At 44.3% G+C, this 6,482-nt stretch overlaps 1 protein-coding gene across 1 annotated transcript in view; it reads left to right on the top strand.

Annotated features, from left to right (window-relative positions):
* Window positions 1–6,482, top strand: part of LOC107753228 (mitogen-activated protein kinase kinase kinase kinase 4-like) — a 55,188-nt gene that overhangs the window by 45,745 nt on the left and 2,961 nt on the right. The window lies entirely within an intron of this gene.

The following is a 6,482-nucleotide window of genomic DNA, read 5'->3' as shown; positions in this document are numbered from 1 at the left end:
TTTTTTTTTTAAAGATGCAAACTCTGACTTGGATTCGTATCAAATTTTCATATCTAATGTAGCTGTATGTTATTTATGACAATGTGTTTCAGACAAGTGCTTGTCCTTCCAATTTCCAAATTTTGCTTCTCTAATAATTTTGTTATATGTGCCCCTTTGTTTAAAAACATAATTGAATTGATTTTATTATAAAGCATAAATGTAAGATGTCTCAACTATACATAGTATTAGTGCATATTTTATTAACATTTATTAGTGCATTAGTATACATTTTTCTCTAATAATATACCACTTTATATAATTTACAACTTTAACATGAAAATACTACTTTCATGTAATGACCAGGTGACCTGCTGGTAAATGTAAATGTACTTGAGAGGAACTATGGGTGATGTGACTCCATAGCATAAGCAGTACAGTAGAGTGTCATATCTGTGAATTCTATTTGCTGACACGGACTGGATTTATTAAGGCAGTTACTGTTAATCTCTTAATAACAGGAATGCCTGTGTGTTTCAGATCCAAGGTGTGATTCGGCCGCATGCCATCATCATCCTCCCCAGCAGCAGTGGGATGGAGCTGTTGCTGTGTTACGAGGACGAGGGCGTCTATATTGACACCTATGGCCGCATCACCAGGGAGACGGTGCTGCAGTGGGGGGAGATGCCCGCCTCTGTGGGTGAGCTCCAGCACTCCACACACACACACGCTCACTCACACGATGTACATGATGCACATAACATACAGTGATTATCTGTTCAGGGTGCAGTATGGATCTGATTGTCTTATGTATCTGAGCTCGAGAGCTATGTTACTCCTCAAGAGCTGCAATCATATTAAGGAAGTTCTTGTAATGACTGATGTGCATGAGACTCTAAATGTGAAAAAGCAAAACAAGTCATTTGGATGGATGAGTCACCTCACTTCCTACACAGCAGCAGATGGAGTGGAGAAAAGCCGCCGCCGTTCTTCAGCTCTGGATGAGGCTGATCACAATAAAGACGCTGAAGTTTCCAAAAATCCACACCACAACTGGAACAATATCTTTGGCATTGCTTTCAGAGCTGAAGTCATGCATTTATCTTCTGAGAACGCAACTGAAGCATGCGCTCCGATCAAACGTGAAGCTAATATCGTTATTGTTCTCGGTGTGAGCAGGCCTGTACTCATGGCACGTGATGCTTGATGAAACAGAAGGCAATCCAGTGAGAGCCATAAGATCTGATGATTTCTCTTTCTCTGTTTGAATAACAGACGAGAACATTCACTGCATCTCCATTCCCTCAGCAGTGTCTCTATATGAAGTGTACCACACACGGAGTAAAGGCAAACAAACACACCAGCTAAAGTAATGTGTCTTGAATAATATAGAAGCTAATAATAAAATAATAAAAAAATAAGTTAATATTACAAGTTAATACTTTTTTTTTTTACTCTCTTAAGAGATGTTACTAAGATAACCGATCCTGCAGGAGCTCCAGCACCGTACTGTACACTGTTCTGCAACATGAAGGGAAAATACTCCTCGTGGAGGGAGCTCTGGAGTGAAGTATGGTCTCAACAACCTCAGTTGAGAGACTGGAATCTATGAATGGGGCCCCTCAGGGGCCAAACCCTTAGTTTCTGCATCTCCGGGCGAGGGTGAAGGCTTGAGCTAGGAAAACGCTGTCCTGAAGCACCAGAAGCACCAGGTTGGCAGAACAGTCCCCTGAAGGCACAGAGGAGAAGTGGGCACCATATGCTAAGGTGTAAACCACTTCACCCCGGAACAGCCTGCCCTCAGAGGACTGATGCTCCTGGCCTTCTTAGAGAGGATGACGGTCCTCAGGTTCTTCTTCCCCTTACCAGGCTTTGGCTGAGAGCACCGCCCCGACCTCATTCTTGCGAGGCGACACTCTGTTTATGCTGCGCCCTGTATGAGGAGCTGGTTGAGACCTGAGCTCGGCGAGGAAGATAAGAGGAGATTTTTTGGCTCCTAAAAGCTCTCTTGACAACTGAGGTGACAATATCCCAGAAGAGGCCAGGAGGGGAAAGTGGGGCATCCAACAAAAAGGACTTGTCCCACTTGGGCCTCGCTTCGCTCGAAAAAGCCCCTGGAGCTCAGCTTTCATGGTTACGGAGAACCAGAGTAGGGGGCACCATCTTACTCCCATGCCCGCCAGAGTGAGACCGCGTGGGCTTAACCTCCAAGACCACCAGATCTGTTAACCTCCAGGACCACCAGACCTGTTAACCTCCAGGGCCACCAGACCTGCTAACCTCCAGGGCCACCAGACCTGTTGACCTCCAGGACCATCAGACCTGGGACCTCCAGGACCACCAGACCTGTTAACCTCGGGGACCACCAGACCTGTTAACCTCCTGGACCACCAGACCTGGGACCTCCAGGACCACCAGACCTGTTGACCTCCGGGACCACCAGACTTGAGGCAGTGGATGCTGCCTCTGTGCCTGACAGAGGCAGAGACACATGCATGGCACACACAGGATGGTGGTAGCATCATCGAAAGCTCTGAGGACATTGGAAGGACCTGCGGAACCGCAAGACCTGAGACCTCCAGGATCACTGGACATGGGACCGCCGGACTACACAGAACTCTGATATTGAAATACTATGTACATTATTTATTTATCAATTTATTTTTTAAGATGCAACATCTGATTTGACTTTGTATTAAATTTCTTGTGATATGAATTGATATAGGTTTCATTTGCTTGTCTATCTTGCAGATAGTTTTTTCTTGAATAGAACACATTAATTTATAAACAATCAGTTGGTATATAAGAACAATAAGTACTTTGTTTCATCAGGGGTGCCTCTTAGCTTGATATTACAACCTAATATATGTAGCTGTATGTTATTTATGACAATTTATTTGACAAAGTGCTTGTCCTTCCAATTTACAAAGTTTGCATCTCTAAAAATGTTGTTATATGTGCTCCTTTGTTTAAAAAAAAACATAATTAAATTGACTTTAATTAAATGTAAAATGTACTTTCATGTAATGACCAGGTGACCTGCTGTATTATGTGCTGTGACCACCAGTAAATGTACTTAATCTCTTTATAACGGAATGTCTGTGTGTTTCAGATCCAAGGTGTGATTCGGCCGCATGCCATCATCATCCTCCCCAGCAGCAGTGGGATGGAGCTGTTGCTGTGTTACGAGGACGAGGGCGTCTATATTGACACCTATGGCCGCATCACCAGGGAGACGGTGCTGCAGTGGGGGGAGATGCCCGCCTCTGTGGGTGAGCTCCAGCACTCCACACACACACACGCTCACTCACACGATGTACATGATGCACATAACATACAGTGATTATCTGTTCAGGGTGCAGTATGGATCTGATTGTCTTATGTATCTGAGCTCGAGAGCTATGTTACTCCTCAAGAGCTGCAATCATATTAAGGAAGTTCTTGTAATGACTGATGTGCATGAGACTCTAAATGTGAAAAAGCAAAACAAGTCATTTGGATGGATGAGTCACCTCACTTCCTACACAGCAGCAGATGGAGTGGAGAAAAGCCGCCGCCGTTCTTCAGCTCTGGATGAGGCTGATCACAATAAAGACGCTGAAGTTTCCAAAAATCCACACCACAACTGGAACAATATCTTTGGCATTGCTTTCAGAGCTGAAGTCATGCATTTATCTTCTGAGAACGCAACTGAAGCATGCGCTCCGATCAAACGTGAAGCTAATATCGTTATTGTTCTCGGTGTGAGCAGGCCTGTACTCATGGCACGTGATGCTTGATGAAACAGAAGGCAATCCAGTGAGAGCCATAAGATCTGATGATTTCTCTTTCTCTGTTTGAATAACAGACGAGAACATTCACTGCATCTCCATTCCCTCAGCAGTGTCTCTATATGAAGTGTACCACACACGGAGTAAAGGCAAACAAACACACCAGCTAAAGTAATGTGTCTTGAATAATATAGAAGCTAATAATAAAATAATAAAAAAATAAGTTAATATTACAAGTTAATACTTTTTTTTTTTACTCTCTTAAGAGATGTTACTAAGATAACCGATCCTGCAGGAGCTCCAGCACCGTACTGTACACTGTTCTGCAACATGAAGGGAAAATACTCCTCGTGGAGGGAGCTCTGGAGTGAAGTATGGTCTCAACAACCTCAGTTGAGAGACTGGAATCTATGAATGGGGCCCCTCAGGGGCCAAACCCTTAGTTTCTGCATCTCCGGGCGAGGGTGAAGGCTTGAGCTAGGAAAACGCTGTCCTGAAGCACCAGAAGCACCAGGTTGGCAGAACAGTCCCCTGAAGGCACAGAGGAGAAGTGGGCACCATATGCTAAGGTGTAAACCACTTCACCCCGGAACAGCCTGCCCTCAGAGGACTGATGCTCCTGGCCTTCTTAGAGAGGATGACGGTCCTCAGGTTCTTCTTCCCCTTACCAGGCTTTGGCTGAGAGCACCGCCCCGACCTCATTCTTGCGAGGCGACACTCTGTTTATGCTGCGCCCTGTATGAGGAGCTGGTTGAGACCTGAGCTCGGCGAGGAAGATAAGAGGAGATTTTTTGGCTCCTAAAAGCTCTCTTGACAACTGAGGTGACAATATCCCAGAAGAGGCCAGGAGGGGAAAGTGGGGCATCCAACAAAAAGGACTTGTCCTTTTCCTTAATATTGGACAAGTTTAGCAAGAGACCATCAGGGCTGCCAGAGAACAGCTGATGGCTCTGGCCGTCTCTGTGGTGGACCAGCACAGCTCTTAAACTGCATCTGGGACTACTCCCTCGCCCTCATCTAGGTCTCAAAGCCATCGTGTTCAGGCATGCACCAGCTTGACCTGTTGCTCTATAAGCTTTACCCACCAAGGCTGAAGCTGTTCTCCATGGCTTGGTGGGTAATGATGGGGCCTCAAGGGACAATGCCGTATCATACCCCTGTTCTTTCAACCCCATGATGGTAGAATTATTCCTTAGGGACTCAAGTTTCTTCCATGATCACAGCAAAAAAATGGCAGGCCCAGATGTGGAGGTTGTACATTAACATGCAAGGAATGCATGTCAAGCTTGCTTTTTGGACAAACATCTGCTTGCTTAACTAATGCATAATCTGAGCTCCCTAAATGGTAAGTTAATCATTAATTACTAGTGTGTTTGTGCTCAACTAATGCTTAATTGTGAACAAGTTAACCATTAATTAATGCTTAACTAATGCATTATTCTGGACCCCTAAAATAAAGTGTTACCAAAAAATGGCAGGCCCAGATGTGGAGGTTGTACATTAGCATGCAAGGAACGCATGTCAAGCTTGCTTTTTGGACAAACAGATGGACAATGCTGTGATTTAGGTCAAAAACACATAACTCAATACATATCAAACGATCTGTAAGAAGAGACAAAACAATAGTGATCGCGTAATGAAAACAGTTACTCACACTTGTGTGTTGCGACATTACTGTCGGATCCAATACAGTCACACAGCATCATCTTTTAGCTTCAATCTTTCTGAAAATCCCGTGTCAAATTGTGCCCTGTTTGTAAACGAATTTGCAATAAAATGAAGTTAAGAAATAACTGAGTTCTTACTGACGCGGTCTGGATCTTTATTAAAAATAAAGTTCATCCACTCTTTTCTAATGTTGGGATCAGAAGGAAAGCAATGAAAGACTGTTTTTCCACAAGTGGAGGATTGTAGACTCAGAAGTAAACGCCCACTGCTGTGATTGGCTAACAGTTGTGTATGATTGACAGCCTACATTCCTCACAGATGGACAATGCTGTGATTTAGGTCAAAAACACATAACTCAATACATATCAAACGATCTGTAAGAAGAGACAAAACAATAGTGATCGCGTAATGAAAACAGTTACTCACACTTGTGTGTTGCGACATTACTGTCGGATCCAATACAGTCACACAGCATCATCTTTTAGCTTCAATCTTTCTGAAAATCCCGTGTCAAATTGTGCCCTGTTTGTAAACGAATTTGCAATAAAATGAAGTTAAGAAATAACTGAGTTCTTACTGACGCGGTCTGGATCTTTATTAAAAATAAAGTTCATCCACTCTTTCCTAATGTTGGGATCAGAAGGAAAGCAATGAAAGACTGTTTTTCCACAACTTGGCTCTGAACAGCATCTTCTTGTCTTCAGAGCATCTTTATCGTTAGGTTTCTGCATAGATCTGTGCATTCGTCTCTCTCGCAAACACTACATGCGAGAATACAGCAATGTAGAATTAGTGGGCGGGGCTAAACAGGCAGTGATGTAGAATTGGTGGGTGGGGCTAAACAGGCCATGACATAGACTTGGTGGGCGGAGCTAAACAGGCAGTGCTGTACAATTAGTGGGCGGGGCTAGACAGGCAGTGATGTAGAATTGGTGGGCGGGGCTAAACAGGCAGTGCTGTACAATTAGTGGGCGGGGCTCAACAGGCAGTGATGTAGACTTGGTGGGTGGGGCTAAACAGGCCATGACATACTCGGTGGGCGGGGATAAACAGGCAGTGCTGTAC

Source organism: Sinocyclocheilus rhinocerous, unplaced genomic scaffold (genome assembly GCF_001515625.1).
Source record: "Sinocyclocheilus rhinocerous isolate Xijiao unplaced genomic scaffold, SAMN03320098_v1.1 scaffold1402, whole genome shotgun sequence".
NCBI lineage: Eukaryota > Metazoa > Chordata > Actinopteri > Cypriniformes > Cyprinidae > Sinocyclocheilus > Sinocyclocheilus rhinocerous.
This window is presented reverse-complemented; position numbering and strand designations above follow the sequence as displayed.